The sequence below is a fragment of the Ovis canadensis genome, chromosome 16 (assembly GCF_042477335.2).
Source record: "Ovis canadensis isolate MfBH-ARS-UI-01 breed Bighorn chromosome 16, ARS-UI_OviCan_v2, whole genome shotgun sequence".
NCBI classification, from domain to species: Eukaryota; Metazoa; Chordata; class Mammalia; order Artiodactyla; family Bovidae; genus Ovis; species Ovis canadensis.
This window is the reverse complement of record NC_091260.1, coordinates 853,191-871,962: the sequence shown is the minus strand read 5'-3', so window position 1 is coordinate 871,962 and position 18,772 is coordinate 853,191. Positions and strand designations below refer to the sequence as shown.

Genomic DNA, 18,772 nt, shown 5'->3' with positions numbered 1-18,772 from the left:
CCTAATCAGAACAAGAACCCCCAAACTCCGAACCCCAAACCCCTAACTCGAACACCATACCATGAACCCCAACCCATTTCCCGAATCCAAATCTCTAACCCCAAGCACCGAACTCCCAACCTGAACCCGAATCCCCTAACCCAATCCCCTACCTGAACCCTTACCATAACCCGAAAACGAAACACCAAACCCCTAACCCATAACCTGAACTGCGACCCCCTACCCTAAAACAGAAGCCCCTGTCACTAACCCCTAACCAGAACAGCGAACCCCTTAACCGAACCTCAAAGGCCGAACCCCAAACCCCTAACCCGATCCGTGAACCCCTAACTCGTACCCGAACCCCTAACCCGAGCCCCAAACCCAAACCCCGACCCCCAAACCCCATACCACAAACCCCGAACCATGTAGCCCAAACCCCGAATCCATAACTCAAACCCCGAACCCCAAATCTGGAACCCGAACCCCCAACCCCAAACCGCTAACACGAACCCCACACCCAGACCGCACACCCCTAATGCCTTACCGGAAACGCAAACCCATAAAGTGAACCCCAAACCCTGAACCCAAACCCCTAACCCGTACCCCACACCCCACACCCCCAACCCAAACCCCAAACCCCTAACCCAAACTGCGAACACCTAACCCGAATTCTAAACCCCGAAACCCAAACCCCAAAACCCAACCCTCAAACCCAAACTCCAAACCCCTGATCCGAACCCCAAACCCCAAACCCCTAGCCGGAACCCCAAACCTCAAACCCCAAACCGCACACCCCAAACCCCTAAGCCGAACCCCGAACTCCCAACCCCTAACTCCTAACCTGAACAGCAAAACTCGAAACTGCACCTCACACCCCCATCCCCAAACCCTGAACCCAAACCCCCGAAGCCCAAACCCCAAACCTCAAATCTTGACCCCCGATCCACAAATCTCACTTACTGAACCTCTAATCGGAACCCCCAACCCCAATCCTCGAATCCCAATTCCCGAACCCCAAACCCAAACCCCAAACCCCTACTCCGTAACCCAAACTGCAAACCCAAAAACCGAACCCCAAACCCCCAACCCACAACCCTGAACCCAAACCCCAAACCCATAACTGGAACCCCAAACCACGAACCCCTGACCCAAATCCCAGACTCCAAACCCCAAATCCCTAACCCCTAACCAAATCCGCGAACCCCTATCCCAAACCGCGAACCCCAAACCCCAACCCTCAACCCCTAACCTGAAACGCGAACCCCAAACCTCGAACTCCAAACCCCAAACCCGAACCCCGAACCCCTAACCAGAACCCCAAACCCAAACCCAAACCGCGAACCCCAAAACCCAAACCCATAACCCGAATCCCAAACCCAAAACCCCTAACCCGAATCCCAAACCTCCAACCCAAACCGCGAACCCCAAACCCCAAACCCTTCACCCTAACCTCAAACCCAAACCCGAACTGTGAACCCCTAACCCAATCCGAGAGCCCCTAACCTGATCCCCAAACCCCAAACCCAAACCTCAAACCACAAACCCAAACCGCGAACCCCAAACCCTTTACCTGAACCTCAAACCCCAAACCCGAACTGCGAACCCCGAACCTGAACTGAGAACCCATAACCTGATCCCCAAATCTGAAACGCGAACCCCTAACCCGAACCCCAAACCCCAAACCCAAACCGCGAACCCCTAACCCGAACCCCGAACCCCAAACCCCTAAGCTGAACCTTGAACCCCTAATCGGAACCCCAAACTTCAAACTAGAACCGCGAACCCCTAACCCCAAACGCTGAACCCCAAACCACAAACACGAACCCTGAACCCGAACCCTAAGTAGAGAGGGGATTCCCCGCACCCGAACTCTGAACCTGAACCCTAACAAGTTGGGGGGATGCCAGAACCCTAAACCTAACCCTAACAATAAAACTCTAACATAAACATAAACTTTTCTGGCCTAAGCCCCGCCCCTTGCTGTCCCTCACCCCCTAAAAGCAAACGAGGCAAAACTGGGACTTGAATGCCTGACCTACAGAGCCAAGTTGGATGTTTAACTGGTTGTCAGCCTAACCGCTTCGCTAGAGAGGATTACTGGGTTTTGTTTTGCTCCCAGGCGCTCTTCAAGCCTCACCCCGCCACTGCAGGCTAATAAAGAACTATGGACCCTATTAGCGCTCACTTTAGCTGTAACCCTAGAGTTAATGCCAACCCTAACCGTAACCCGAACCCTGACCCTGACATGAACCCTAACCCAAACCCGAACTCTAAGAAGAGGGGGGTCCCCGAATTCTAACCTGAACCCGAACCCTAACAAGTGGGGGGGGGTTGCCCGAACCCTAACCCTAAGCTTAACAATAAACCTCTAAAATAAAAAAATTTTCTGGTCTAAGCCCTGGCTCTTGCAGTCCCCTGCCCCTTAAAAGCGAAAAGGTCAGACTGGAGACTTGAACTCCTGATTTACAGGCCATAGCCTACCTGCCTAGTGGCCCACCTAACCCCTATGCTACAGAGGCTTGCTGCTTCCAGCAGGGCTCCCGAACCCTCTTCAAGCCTCGGCCCACCAGGGCAGGCTAATAAAGAACTATGGGCCCTATTAGGGCTCACTTTAAGCTGTAACCCCAACACTAATGCTAACCCTAACCGTAACCCGAACCCTGACCCTGACATGAACCCTAACCCAAACCCGAACTCTTAGAAGAGGGGGGATCCCCAAATTCTAACCCTAACCCTGAACCCGAACCTGAACAAGTTGGGGGGTTGCCCGAACCCTAACCCTAAGCTAAACAATAAACCTCTAAAATAAAAATAAACGTTTCTGGTCTAAGTCCCGCCTGTTGCTGTCCCCCGCCCCCTAAGAGCAAAAGAGTTAAGCTGCGGACTTGAACTCCTGACTTACAGACCATCGTCTGCCTGCTCACCAGCGCACCTAACCGCTACGCTACAGAGGCTTGCTGTTCTGACAGAGCTCCCGGACCCTCTTCAAGCCTCTGCCCGCCAGGGTCTGGCTCTATAGACTATCATGGCTGTCCTAGGTCATCTTTGCTTTCTATAGTCATAGTTTTATCCCTAAATCATAGACAGATCAGCTGAGAAAAAGCTTGGATTGTCTCGGTGGGGTGGATTTGCTTGTCCTTGTGTTTCACCTGGAGGCAGTCGCGGTCCCGCGGGCCTGTCCTGGAAGGGGGCGTGGGGGTGGGGCGCACCGTGAGCGCGTCGGGGGCGGGGCGAGCCTGGGCGGCTGGTCAGGAGCGCGGCTCACGTGAGCGGGTCTGGGGCGGGATGAACATGGCGGCGCCTCGGGGGCCAGGGCTCTCAGGGCTCGCCATTGCAGCTGGGAATGCTCGTTTCGTGGGCTCCTGGGTCCCCGTCGATTGGCATCCAGCGAGCAGAGCGCAGGGCTGTGGGCCACAGGTAAGGGAACTCGGACTGGGCGGAGCAGGGAACCATGTATTCTGCCCTCTTTGTTTGCAGTCTCGGAGCCGACTAAAATGGCGGTCGCAGAAAAGCCTCGCCTTTGAGGTCAAGGGTTTTACTGCTTTACCCCTTTGCATAAAGCTCAGACCCGCGCGGTTTTCCCAAGCAGCCTAGTGTATTGCTTCCTACAGGCCTGGAGAGGATAACAGGCAGGAAGGCCAGGGGTCTCCAGACAGAGAAAATAGACTGCAAGTGTCAGACGTTTTTTTCTCTCTCTTAAGAGGCCGGAGGAGACAAAAGAGTGCTGCATTTTTTTTTCTCCATCTTGATACAAATTTAAAAGGTTTCTCAGAAATTTCTGTGTTGCCATGACCACTCCTGGCTCCACCTGAATTTAACTTTCCTCAAACCTTGAACTAAGCAATGCATTTTTCTTATGGAAATGTTTGTCTTAAGGTATGCTAATGTACTATGTATTTACCCAAGGCTCTGTCTTCAGGTCAGTTTCCCCTAAAGGCTCAGAAAAAACTTGACAAACCAGTATGTTTTACTCATACCTTGTTCTCTTAATCTATGTGAATGAAACTATATATTTGCTTGGAAATCTGCCTTTCTTCAAGATTCATGTCCATCATTTTATGGCCTGGGATGACTCATCTGCTGCCAATGTTATCTCAATGCATGCTGTGGGTGAGGGGCCTGGTGCCATTCTCTGACACATTGTCTTTCTTTCATTAGCAGACTGCTAGTGGCTCTATAACATCTGGCTAAAGACTAGCAGGGGGTACTCTTCCCCCTTTTACTGTCTACGTCAGCAGCTCTCTCGATCTCTTTTATATTTTAATAAAACTTTTTAACAGAAAACCTCTGAGCCATCAAGCTTCGTCACTTGCCCTGGATTGAATTCTCCTCTGGAGTCCAAGAATGCTGGCATCTTTTGTGGTTTAGCAACCACCTTTCAGCCTTTTGAAATTCATATTGAATCTTCATTTCAGATTGAAGATGCATTCCATGGTATTGCCAACTGAAGCCTTTTCATCGCTATGGCATATCTGTCCATGTCTTTAGGGTATTTTTCAGCAATCATGTATCATTTCCAGTGTGCCAGTCTTGTTATCCTCATTCTGTCCATAGCAAAGTCTTTTATTAATGTTGACATGACTGAAAGGGAATCGTTTGTTTAAATTCCTTTTCAGATTGTTATTTGCTGGTGTATACAGATAACACTGTGTCATCATTCATTTGTATCAGTTTGGACAGCTTGATAGTTGTCTTTAGTTTCTTTAATTTCTCATAATTTAAGATGACCCTGTCTCATATATTTACAGTCTCACCCCTAGTCTCAGTCATTTCTTCAAAGAACTGTCCTTTTTTTAAACATTACATTATTTTTGACTGTGCTGGGTCTTTATTGCTCGTTTGTCTAGTTGTAGTGAGCAGAGGCTACCCTCTAGTTGCTGTGCCATGGCTTCTCATTGCAGTGCTTTCTCTGTTTGCAGAACTTGGGCTCTGGAGCATGCAAACTTCAAGAGCTGTTCAAGGGCTTCGTTGCCCCTGGGCATGTTGGATCTCCTACACAGGAATTGAACCCGTGTTCCCTGCATCGGTAGGCAGATTCTTTACCACCGGGCCATTGGAGATGTTTCCTGTTCCCTTTTATTAGAGAATGATATTTAAAACATACATGTAGGAGCTCAATATGCTCAGCTGACAATACATGGATATATATATATATATCCATGTATTCCAGCTCACCTTTGAACATATTCAGTTAAAGGTAATTTGTGATGTCTCCAACCTGATCCACCACGACATGGACATTGTAACGTTTCCTTTTGTTTATCTGTAACTTTGCATTCCAATGGTAAGATACCTGGCTTCCACCGCTTGTCATACACAGAATTCAGTGCTTGTCCCACGTGGTTACTGAAAAAAAAACTGTCAGATTGTCTTTCAAAGGGGGCTCTGCATGCATTGCACCAGTATCTTGAGTATGTTTTTGTATGATAGTTTACTATCAGTATACCCTCAGTGGCCAGGTGTCTATTTCAGTCGCTACCAATTATGAATGGGCTTGTTTGCTCTAGTGTTCTTGGACAATTCGAATACAGTTTCTTTGTCAGATATGCATTGTTTTAGGAAAACAGTTTTATTGATTGTTGGCTGTGTTGCCTCTTTGTGTGTGGGCTTTTCTCTAGTTTTGGTGAGCATGGGCCATAACTAGTGGTTTGCAGGCTTCTCACTGCAGTGTCTCCTCTTGTTGAGGGGCACAGGCTCACGGGCTTCAGTGGCTGCAGCATGTGAACTCGGCATCGTGGCTTCCAGGATCTAGAGCACAGGCTCGCTCGGCTGTTGTGGCACACGGGCTCCATAGGATGTGGGATCTTCCCATCCTAGGGATCGCACATGCATCTCCAGCACCGGGGGGTGGATTCTTTACTATGGAACCACCAGGGCATATTTTAGACTAGTTTTCCACACATGTATCTAGTGAAAGAGGCCAGGATCAAGAGGCATGGCAGCTGGGAATCCTCAGCCCCAGCTCTGGTGTGCTATCCAAAGCTCTGGGGCCTTTGGTGAGCAGCTCAGCTTCCCTGGGACTGTTTCCTCCCATCAGAAATGCCCTGCTTTTGGACTGTAGCCCACCAAGCTCCTCTGTCCCTGGGATTTCTGAGACCAGAGTACTGCAGGTGGTGCCATTTCCTTCTCTGCTGCTGCTGCTGCTGCTGCTGCTGCTGCTGCTGCTGCTGCTGCTGCTGCTGCGTCGCTTCAGTCGTGCCTGACTCTGCGCGACCCCATAGACAGCAGCCTACCAGGCTCCTCGGTCCCTGGGATTCTCCAGGCAAGAACACTGGAGTGGGTTGCCATGTCCTTCTCCAGTGCATGAAAGTGAAAAGTGAAAGTGAAGCCACTCAGTGAAGTCGTGTCCGTCTCTTAGTGACCCCGGGGTTGCAGCCTACCAGGCTCCTCTGTCCGTGGGATTCTCCAGGCAATGGTACTGGAGTGGGCTGCCATTGCCTTCTCTGATTTCCTTCTCTGCAAGATAGCGTTTTGAAGATATTTTCTCGTGGATATTGCTTTTGATGAAGGAAGGGGGATCCCTTTCAGGGCTTGAGAGTGAGTTCTTGTCTGACACTGGGCAATGAGTTGTCTGAGGAGAGGAGTGCTGTCCAAGCGAGAGGCTTTATTGGGAAGGGCTGCCAGGGTGGAGGGCAGGAGGGTGAGGGAAACGGAGAGAACCACTCTGTCACGTGGCTCACAGTCTCAGGTTTTATGGTCATCGGGCTCATTTCTGGTTTGTCTCTTGCCAGGCATTCTGAATTGGGATCCTTCTTGGGGGCACACGCATCACTCAGCTGAGATGGATTCCAGCGAAGTGGATCCTGGGAGGTTGGTAGGACCTCTGAACTGGAGCCTCCCATCTCCTGACCTCTCCAGAATTCTGGTTGGTGGTAGCTTGTTCGTTCCTTGTTCCTTCCCAGGACCTCCTGTTGTAAGATGATTCCTGCAAGTGTTTTCTTTTCTCTGTTGCCTGGCCAGGGTGGGTGGTCCGTGGTTCATTTAACAGTTTGTTTTTGGTTCTCTCGAGTAAGGTCCTCCACAGGGTAAATGTATGAAATGATAAAAGGCAATGTTTTAAATAATTTATATTCATAATTTGGTAAGTTGGCTTGTTTTGTGTATGTTAGACCTGATCACCAGACCAACGGTCATGTAGAACTTTTGCAGTTTTCTAAAATTCTATAGTTTTTTAAATGGAGTTACCTTGTTGCAAAGTTTGTGTTTATGTTCATATTTTTTTAAAGTTATTTCTTTTAGTTGATTGATCATTGCTTTACAATATTGGTTTGATTTGTCATACATCCACATGAATTAACCATAGGTGTACCTATGTCCTCTTGCTCTTGAATCTCCCTCCCACCTCGCACGCATTCCCACCTCTCCAGGTTACTACTGAGCCCCAGTTTGAGTTCCCTGAATCATACAGCAAATTCCCATTGGTTGTCTATTTACAAATGTAGGTGTACCTGCATCCATGCTGCTCTCTCCATTCATCTCACCCTCTCCCTCTTGTTCCCCACCCTCGTCTGTAAGTCTGTTCTCTATGTCTGCACCTCCATTGCTGCTCTGTGAACAGACTCGTCAGTACCATCCTTCTAGATTCCATGTTTTTCTCTCTTTGACTGACTTCCCTCCCCTTTATTAGAACAAACTCAAATGTGTTCCTTTTTATGGCTGCATTCCATGCAGGCTCTGATTGTTCCTTAGCCATGTTTTGCGGAGGGTCATGGAGCTATTCTGCTCCATTTCAGTTTGGGCTTCCAGTCTGAGTGCTCGCAGCAGAGCTGCTTCTGGGTGAGCCCTCTGAGGTCTGTGAGCACCGGGCTGCCCGCTCTTCTCTTGTGGCCCGCAGGGGGCGCCAAAGGCCCCTCTGACCCGCGGGCGCAGGACGCTTTGCCTTTAGACTCTGCTCCGTGAGCAGCTGGCGGGAGCTTTGTCTCCTCAGGACCATCAGGGCTCAGGCTTCTGGATAACAGGGCTGCATCCAGGCTGAGAGGAGCAGGGTTGCCTCAGTGCCCACCAGCAGGGAGGCGCTGCAAGAGCGAAAAATGAGGATGGAGTAGACGTTTCCTGTGTCCAGCTGAGGGCTGACTGGAGGTCCATCTCAGAGGACTCAGGGGGAAAGAGCTCCGTGTGCAAAGCGGTGGGTTTTCAGTTAGATTTGCGTTAGATGATGTAGAGGATGAACACTGATGTTCTTCCGTGTAGGTGGCCATTTTCCTGTCACTGTTTCTTGAGAAGACTGTCCTTTCCTCTTCGCTCGTTCCTGGTTTGATTTTCAGGAACTGACCATGTACAGGTGGGTTCGTTTCTGGGCTCTCTATTCTCTCCTGGAGTCCATGTGTCTGTGTTCCTGCCAGTTCCTCACTGTGGTGGTCACTACAGCTCCGTGATGTAGTTTGAAGAGGGATAGGAAGATGCCTCCAGCTGTGTTCCTCTTTCTCAGAGTCTTTTTGGCCGTTTAAGGTCCTGTTCAACAGTAGCAGCCTAATATTAGGAATATTTCTATTTCTGTGAAAAATGCCATTGAATATTATTTTGTGATTGCAGTCCGTGTATTTGTTGATGACTTTGGTTGGAATGGACCTTTTAATTCCTCATTGTTCCAGTGCATGAGCGTGGAATAATTTTCTGTGTGTTTGTATTTTCTTTGGTTTCTTTATCAGTGCCTTCTAGTTTTCTGACTACTGGTTTTTTATGTTCTTGATTAAGTTTGTTGCTAGATGTTTTATTTAAGTGGAATTTTCTTAATATTTTTTTCCTGATTGTTATTAGTGTATAGAAATGCAAGTGATTTTTGGACTGTAAAGGGTAGTATTTTATGATTGTAAATTAATCCAAAATGATTCAGCTTTACTGAATGTAGTCTAACAACTTTTTGTGAAGTGATGTGGAACATTTTATCTGTAAGATCTGTTTCTCCTGCAGTAGGTCATCCAGAGGACCCAAGACATGGTGGTTACTAATAGACTTCCCACACTACTTCTTCATTCCACGTGGACTCCTTCACGGGCAGTGAGCATCGCAGCTTCCCTTGAACTTCATCTGGGTAAGTCTTGGCCTGTATCAGAAAGTTTCCTGCCTGTCTGCACTAAATTTCTTTTGTGGTATTGACATGGTTGTTTTGAAACCTAGTATACTTTCCAGTCATTTAAAATGTACAGAAAATGCCTAGCAATGGGAACAAGTGCTAGCATTTGCCACATCATCTAAAATACTCTATGTGTTTTATCCAAAATGGGTACCTTCTGCAGAACCAGCACATAATCTCCAAAATCAGGAAATCATATGGTACCTACATTATAATGTAATCCACTGCCCCACTTCCACTTTTAGCAATTGTTCAAGTGTATGAATATATCTTTTGTTTCCATCTTCATCCTTTTTTCTTTATTTAGAGTGTTACTGAGATTTTCAGTTATTTGGACAAACTTGATGGATTGAAAGCAGACATGGTGAATAAGGGTTCTGGGTGGCCTTTTCGATGTGGATTTCTTTTTCACTGAAGATGGTTTTAATATTTATTCATGTGGTAACATGTATGAATCCTGCATTCTTTCTCCCCCCCCCCATAGTAATTAAAAATAAATAATATGCCATTTACCATTTAGATATTTGTAAGCATACAGTGTTGTAGCAGACAACCTTTTCTTGTTTTGCAAACCAGTTTAATAATGTGCACCTTGTGCGTGCTTTGGAGAAACTCAGGAAACTGAGTCAGTGACTGAAATGGCCCAAGATATCACCTTAGATTCCATCTTCATCTGAAAACAAAACAGGCACTTTCTGGTGGTCCAGTGGCTGAGACTGGACACTCCCAAAGAAGGAGGCCCAGGTTCATTCCCTGATCCAAGAGCTAGATCTCCCATGCCACAAAGGAGAATTTGCATGTTGTAGCTAAATATCTGGCTTACCTCAATGAAGGTTGACCTGGCGCAGCCAAATTAAAAAAGAAACAAATATTTTACAGATACAACCAAAGGAAAGGAAGGGTATGGTTGTTGTGCAGATTTACGGCTTAGCTTTCCCTATCGATAGAAAAGAAAAAAGAGTTTCAAAAGACTGTGTCTCATCCTTCTATCTGGCATATAGAGAGGATTCCTTTGAAATGAGATTTCTCTGGTAAATGTGACTCACAGAAGAGCTGTCTTGAACTTGGGTTTCAGAGATGATCATGTGTCCTCTAAAAAAAAAAGTTAATTGGGTCCCACTAATTCTCATGCTGAGGTGGTATATTTTGTGGTAGCATTTGCTCCCCTTCACTTTGGATGTATCCCCATTTGTTTACACTGTCATCTACTGAAGACATCCTGATATTTGAAAGTTTTTAGTTATTACAAGTAGAGCTGTTGTATATAATCATGTGATACTTTTTGTCTGGACGTTTTCAAAGCTGTTTAGTAAGTGCTAGCCATATAGTATTCAGGTCACAGGTGAGCTTTGTTTAGCTGTGGAAAAATCCAGCTATGTTTCTCTGTGGCATGTGGGATCTTCTGGGGTAAGGGATCAAACTAGAGTGTCTTGCATTGTCAGGCAGATTCTTTACCACTGAGCCACCGGAGAAGTTGTGCCCTACCCCCGTTTTTTTTTTTGAGTTTACTGGATCTAATAGGTGTGCAGTGCTACCTCACTGTTATTTTAGTTTGTAATTTCCTAATGATATGTGATTTTGAGTCTTTTTGATAGGCTTATTTACTATCTTTATATTTTTGTAGGACAGGTGTTTAGGTGTATACATTTTTTATGAGATTGTTCTAGATTTTTTGGTATATTTGGAGTACAATCCTTTATCAGATATGTATTTTATAAATATATTTTCCTGTGGCTTGTGTTTAAGTTTTGTGAATAAGGTTTTTCACAGTTTCAATGTCTAATCCTTTAAAGTTAATGTTATATATGTTTTATATCCTTTTTTGGATAGACTTTAGTGTGTTGTTGTTGTTGTTGTTAAATTTTATAAGCAGAAGTGAGGTACTGTAGATACAGTTTTAAGCTAAGCTGAGGTACCATAGATACAGTTTTGCCTTTTGTCTGTTAAGAAGTTTGAGTGAGTTTGGTGTACACTGTATATAACATTATGTCTACATTCATTTGACTGGATATAGCTTCCAATTATTTGTCTAATTGGTTTTGGAGATATCACGGGAAGTCAGTTTTTCCAAGGGAAACTGAGGTCCATGAAACATGAACTCTTTTCGATCGGTCGGAATCACTCTCTGCTATTTCTGACAGATTTGACTTGTTTGGATATCTCATATGAGTGGAATCACAGAACGTTTGTCTTTTCTTGGTCTGGTTTATTTCACATGATCTAATGACCATAAGGTTTGTCCACATTGTCGCATTGTCAGAATTACTGACTTTGAAGGGCCGAATCAGATTCCATTGTGTGTATACCACAGTTTGTTTATGGAATTGGCTGCCATGGACACTTAGATCACTTCTGTTTGTTTGCCAGTGTGAATCATGCTGTTGTGAGTATGACGGAAGAAGTATCCATTTTTTCAGCCCCCTTTCCCAATCCTTTTGGGTACATAGCTTGAATTGGAATCGAACTATGTATTTATTCCATGTGTTTGTTTTGGAGTCATTTCTGTAATGTCTTGCAGAGTGGCAGCACCATTTAATGTACTTTTTCGTATGGTGGAATACCGTTCAAGCTTCTGAATATACCTTGTGTTGCATATTCAGTCTCCCACCAACGGACACTTGAATGAGTTCTACCTTTGAGCTATTGTGAATGTCACTATGAGTATTTGTGTACCAGTTTTTGTTTGAATTATTAACAAGTACATTACTATATATAAAAGAAGCCACAAGGACCTACTGTACAGTTTAGGAAACTATTAAATATCTTATGATAATGTATAATGGAAGAGAATCTCAAAAGGAATATATGAAAAGCACATAGTAACCATGATATTTATTGTGCCAACACTATGAGTTATCATAGCACTACTCAACGTGTATTTATACATGTCAGTAAAATATTCACATCTGTAAGGATATTATAAAAAATTATATAAAAAATCAAGAATTCAAACAGAGATTAAATAAACTTCCTGTCATTGCTCATCATCATTTATACATTCATACTACCTGTAACACTCATTGTATAAGTGCTGGACTAGCAATTGATGTTCTCGTAAACCAAGAGATTGTGAAGGTGTAAGGAAATATAGCTTATTGAATTCCTTAATGAAGGATTATAGAACTCTATGTCCATGAAGTGAATGAAATTCCATTTTATTGAACCACATTCTTACTAGAGTGATGAGCTTCCACCCCACCCAACGTTAGTTCACAATGAAATCCTGCAGTCCTCTGGCCTCAATGTCTGCTTCCTGCTACCGAGAAAGAAAAGATGAGGAAGTCCTGACAAAACCGATGCTATTTTTCTTTTTCTGATTTGTATTTTATCGCAGGGCTTGGCAAAAAGAGGGCCCAACCTGTTTTTAGAGTTCCATCCCAAGGGTTCCTCTGGCATGTTCCCTATGTTGACAAAGTGCTGATTATTTTCAACAAAGGACAATGATCTGCACTTCACTATCTGTTGCTTGAGCTGGAATAGCGGGCATCCCTTGAAGTGCATTCCTTCATGCTGAAGTAGGCATCCCTGAAGCAATAGTATAAGAGGAACACATTTATCACGTAGACATCGCAGCCCATGCATTTGTAATAATTTTTCAGTTATACCCATCATCATCGGAGGAACTGACTTGTCCCAGTAACAACGAGAGTACCCAGTATAACAGTTCCTTGACTTATGAGTACTTCCTATGAGTACCCTTATGAGTACTTCTTCCAATGTTGTTTCTCCTACTTTGGTCATGAACAGTAGAAGCTGATGGCAGTGGTCCTTGAAATGTATGTCGATTCCTAGGTGGCACAGTTGATAAATAAAAAATCTGCCTACCAGTGCAGGAGGGGGAAGTGATGTGGGTTTGATCCCTGGTTCAGGAAGATAACAATTCATACACATGTTTTATGTGAACCAGTTTGATACTCATGAGTTTTTTCTTCTGTATACAGAAAAACAAATGCTGTTCAAGGACACTGAAAGAACCCTGATGTTGAAAATCAGATCTGTATTGTGAGCAATGCTTAGATATCCATGAGTCGAAGCATAGTATTATGCCTATCATCCTTGTATTTCTCTCAGTGAAATATGTTGAGGAAAACTCTTCATTCGTGGTCTAGATTCACGAAGAAGCTAAATAGCATTCATCCTTTACGTTGACAACTGTGAATTTAAATCTCCTGTGAATCCTATGTGACAACCACACATACCAACATGAGTTATCAGTATTATATCAATATTTTTAGTCCTATTGTATGTCAACTAAAAAAATCAGTATATAATTGTACATGAAGTCAAGACATAAAATCAGTGCAAATACAAAATGTTCCATTCCATCCTTTGAGAAAGGGAGAAAAACATCTCTGTGCTTAGCCTATTGCATTTTTATGTATTAGACCCTTAAGTAGTTTATTCACCACACCCTGTGAATGATTCACAAATCTTCAGAGAAGAAAGGATCATTTCTCTTGAACAATGAGTAGTTCAGCTATTCTCAAAGCAAAGCCATAAGTGAGTCTTATTTTGGGTGAGACCATGAAAACTCAGTGTTTTCATTATGCTTGTGCTTATGATGGGAGGAGGTCTGAGAAAGCACTTCTGAAGGTTTATTCATACCAGTCGTTCTCATATGTATCGAGTCTTTAAAGGTCGAATCACCAAGGTGTTGCTTCTACACTTGTACTAGGCTGAGCAGCAACATTCCCTTTCTCCGTAAGTGCAGTAGACGTGTTCCCAACCTGTCTGTCTTCTGTCCTCTGGAGTATGCATTGCTTGAGCTCATCACAGCCTAGTAGATGGAAATCATCAGGATATTCTGGAAACCCTTTTTATTTCAGTCTGTTCAGGAGGTTACCACTGCTGCAAACCTCTGGATTTTACCAAGCGCTTTTAACAACCTCAGATGAAGGATATAAGTCAACACTGGTGACAGCCACGGGCTTCCATGGCCTATCCATGATTGTTGGCTTTGCTTTCATAATCATCCTGTTTCTTATACCAGCTAAACTGTCAGTGTATTTTTTAATTACCATTTTATCTTTGATGGTTTTTAGAGCTATTATGGATTTTCCTATATATCTTCACTTATCGGTGAGGGTCTTATGTTAGTAGTAGTTATGACAACTGACTTTCTGTCTGTTAGCTGTGGCAGAATAAAAAAAGAATGACCCACTGTATATTATTAATATTATGTATCAATATATTGTTAGTTTTATTGTTTGCAGTCATCCAATTCCAAGTTTCTGAAATAAACTTTCAGAAAAATCACATCCTTTTGAATGCCCATTTGACTGAATAGGAGCACGGAAATGTTCTTCCATAAAATTGTTTACAGTTTCCATTCCGTTTCTCCTGTTTGATGTAGATATTGGCCTTTGGTTCTATCAGTAGCTTTGCAAGTAAAAAAAAAAATTAATTAGAGCTCGTATGGTAATTTTACTGTTAGCAATAAGTTTAGCATAAAATGAACACAGAAGAGGTTACAGTAGACCAAATATGAAAGTCAGTTTAAAAGAAAACATAGTGTTGAATGTTTACAGTAGGAATATAGTTATGAAGTTCCTTTATTATTATTCTATCCTTTCCTTTTGTTTTGCAGGGGTGTTAATGTACAGATTCCAGTACTATGGCTAGAGCGAATAATAGTATCATTATTCTTGAGAGCAACTCTACTAAGTCTTCACGCTCATGTCACTCAAGGTTTTTTAATACCTATTATGTTAGTCGTGTTTGTAGTTTGTGAAGTCACATAAGTTGCATTCATTCAAGCAATAGTATCAAACAGCTATGGCATCAATTATAGATGTGAATCGATATCGAATGTGAATCCATTTCACTGTGACAAGTTATTATTGTAGATATTCTATTCATGCCAGTAACAAAGCTGTGCAGAAATAATACAATGTTTATTAAGAAAATAAGAGTTACTAATTTGTTTTATTATTCTATTTCTTTTAAACAGATTTAATGACAACAGGCTCAACTTTTCATTCACTTGTATGACTATGAGCGGTTTGACCAAGTTGAAGAAGATGACTCGTTTGTAGTCTTCCTCATCAGCTCATTCCATCTACTGGCTTTAAAATCATTTAGTACAGAGCTCACCGTCTAGGTGTTCATCCAGTGTTTTGTTTGCTTATCATGCAGGATCATTTTAAAAGGAAAAGTATGTGTGTATGAGTTAGAGCTCTGATCCCAGGAGTCCATGTAGAAGCTTCCCCTGAGAAATGTATCGTTTTTGCACCAATGCTACTGAAATGTGTGAATGTGGTATACCACGCGTCCCAATAAGTGTAAACAGCGTCATAGGCTACTTATTTGAAATGACCAGTACTCATGACATTCCATTCAACTGAGGACTAAATATAGCCAACGTAGGCTGTGTTTGCCAAATAGACTTTGAAGTATTCTTCACACAGTCCTTCATCGATGCCAGTTTTCAGATCGAAGAAACCCTTGCTCCATGAAGTTTGTGAACACATATACTCATGTTTTGTTTGAGATTTTAAAGTCATTCTTCAGTTTTGTTGGAGGAATGGTTCTGTATATGCCCCGTGGATCCCCAAATCCACTGATGTTCATGTGTCTTGGGGCTTCCCAGGTGGTTCTAGTGGTAAAGAACATGCAGAACATACCCATGCAGGAGACATGGGAGGTATGGATTCCATCCCTGGGGCAGGAAGATCTCCTGAGGGAGAGCATGGCAACCCCCTCCAGTATCTTTGCCTAGAGAATCTCATGGAGAGAGGAGCCTGGTGGGGCCTAGTCCATATGATCCCAAGGAGTTGGACACAATGTAAGTGACTTCGCACAGCACATGATTCGTTGTCATAGCTAATATAATGGAGATGACATAAAAAGAAGCACCAGCGGGCGAAAGTCAATATCCATCACTTTTAAACTTTGGAATGTATTGTGATATTTTACATCCATATTTGTATGACTTGATAGTTGGAGAATCGATGCATGTGAAGGCCTGGTTGTGTTATATGTATGTTGAGGGAAGATATATTTTTATGTGGTTTGACATATAGGTCCCATTTCATTCGTAGACATATGCATACTCATCACTTATCATCATTTTTTTTTTTTTGAAAAGACCATTGTTTGGAAAGGTTGTTGTCTAACCATGAAAGATGCTTGAATTCTTGGGCTCCTTAGAGGAAGAATTCAACCCGGGGCCAGTGATGAGGGTTGATCAGTCAGAGCTTTTGTGTCCCAACGTTTTATTAAAGTATAAAAGAGAGAAAGCTTCTGACATAGACATCAGAAGGGGGCAGAAAGAGTGCCCCCCTACTCATCTTTGGCTGGATGTTATCTAGCTACTAGCAGTCTACTCATTAGAGAAAGGAATGGCAGCAGACCCCTCACCCACAAGATATATGGAGATGACCGTGGCACCAGGTGAGTCATCCTGGGCCATAAAACGATTGATATGAGCAAATGGATAGCTTCATTCACATAGATCAGGAGAGCCATGTATGAGTAAAGCATATTGGTTTGTCAAGTCAGTTCTGAGCCTTTAGGCAGAACCTACTTGAAGATAGAGTCTAGGGTAAATACATAGTACATTCACATAGCTTAAGGCAAACCTTTCCATGAGAAAAATGCCTTGGTCAGCTCAAAGTATGAGAAAAGTGAAGTTCAGGCGGAACCAGGTGTCATTATAGCAACACAGAATTGTAAGAGAAAATCTCTGTTTAAATTTGTATCAAGAAGGGGAAAAAAGATAACAGCTTGTTTCCTCCTGCCTCGGAAGTGACAGATAACAACTGTCTGACACTTGCACCCCATTTCCTCCCTTTGGAGACCCCTGGCCTTCCTGGCTGTTACCCTCTCAGTTTCATTCATTGAGCGTTTTCTGCCTTGTGAAACATTGGGCATAGAAGTATGTGTTTATTTAGGGGTATTTCATCCAATTTCATTTAAATGCATATGTGAATTAGAAAGTTTGACATGCTGTTGCTTTGTATACCGATTGGGAAATGTGAGCCTCCAAGCTTAATTTAGTTTTTCATGTTCATTTTTCTTTTTAGGGGTACAAAGAAAAATAATATGACTGTTAAGATCAGCTTTCGTATTTTTTGCCAAATATGAATTGGGATCACATCGATCAGAGATGAGTCTGTGCATGAAAGCCCTAATAACTAATGCTAATTGACTTCACTACCATGGGATGTTTTCATATCTATTGAGGATTTACTTCATGTATTTCGATTTTAACTTTCTGTCTCACAGCCTTGTTTGTAGATCAAAGCTATTTGAAATTGTCATCTGGTTTCAAATGGCTTGTGAGGTTATTCATGAGTGGTTCATAAAACCGAATGGATTGTACGTAGCCATACTTTGTTGTCATTCTATGAATTTGAAGAATGTCTGAAGAATGTCTGCAGTTATGCCTTAAAGATTCATACAATTGATGTCCAATATTTATCTCAATAGACTTGCTTTCAATTTGTAGTTTCCTATGCGTATGTCTTTCTTTATGGATTTGGGTAGAACTTGTATTGGAACACTGAAAAATCTGTGATATCAACCGTGCTGACCTTTCTGGTGGTCATCATTAAGATTTTCACGCTCTATGGATCCTAGTGGAAACAGGTGCTGTTCATCCTACTTTTGTGAAGATTGAACTCATCGTAGAAAGTGGAATTTGTTGAAATATTTATGGTATAAATAAATCTTGTCTCTATAATTACCCAGAGTCCTGGTGCGTATTTGATGGCTAAGTTATAAAATGTATGAGATAGATGTGATCCATCAATGGCGACTGGATAAGTGGTGGAGAGGTATTTTGGTGATGCAAGAGATTTAAATGATGTGATCATAGTATTTATATCCCTTTTATGTGGATAATGGGTCTTGGATCCATGTTTGAAACCTTACAACCTCGTCTTTTGTTATGCATGGGAAGTGTCAAAAATGAAGAAGATGCGGGTAGGTACTTCAAGGGTAAGTATAGGGCTGAGGGCGTGACTATGATGTGGGTTAGGGTTAGGATGTGGATGGGGGTCCGGTTAGGGTAGGGTAAAGGTTAGAGTTCGTGGAACAGCCCTCCAAACTTGTTAGGGTGAGGGGTGAGGTGTGAGGGTTCAGGATGAGGGTGAGGGTAAGGATTCAGGGTGAGGGTTAGGATTCAGGATGAGGGTGAGGATTCAGGGAGAGGGTGAGGGTGAGGGTTCAGGGAGAGGGTGAGGGTGAGGGTTCAGGGAGAGGGTGAGGGTGAGGGTTCAGGGTGAGGGCGTGGGTGAGGGTAAGGGTTCGGGGTGAGGGTTCAGAGTGAGCGTTCAGGGTGAAGGTGTGGGCCTCACATCTGATACAGGATTGTACTCCAAATATACCCATCCCTTCCCTTGAACAGACCTCTCACTATGGGAGCCCTTGGCAGTGTGGAACCCACCGGCCCCTAAGGCCTCCCAAAGGACGCCTGGGGCCTAGGTGCAAAGGCAATACAGGAGTGGAGCTGAGGCCAGGAAGGCGCCAGTGGCGTCTCCCAACTTTGCAAAGGCTGCTCCTTCCTGGGTAGGAAGCCTAGCAGCGAGGCAAGTCTGGGCAAGGTTCGCCCAGGGCAGAGCAGCCTCGCACCAGGAACTCTGCCAGATCGGGCCTCTGAGCAGAGCTGGAGCTCTGCCATCCTGGAGGCGCACTCGACTCCGCCCAAGCAGGGCTTGCAGCCTAAGGCGGCTGGGCTGCTTCGTCTTCCCCCTAGGAAGCTCGATTCCCGCATGC

The 18,772-nt window shown here is 43.9% G+C and overlaps 1 long non-coding RNA gene across 1 annotated transcript; it reads left to right on the top strand.

Annotated features, from left to right (window-relative positions):
* The first annotated feature begins 3,228 nt into the window (after positions 1–3,228).
* On the top strand, positions 3,229–17,741 carry LOC138421791 (uncharacterized). The gene is made up of 4 exons (XR_011249640.1): positions 3,229–3,399; positions 6,714–6,847; positions 8,893–9,013; positions 15,006–17,741. It is a non-coding gene; the product is annotated as an uncharacterized lncRNA (long non-coding RNA).
* Positions 17,742–18,772: the final 1,031 nt, after the last annotated feature.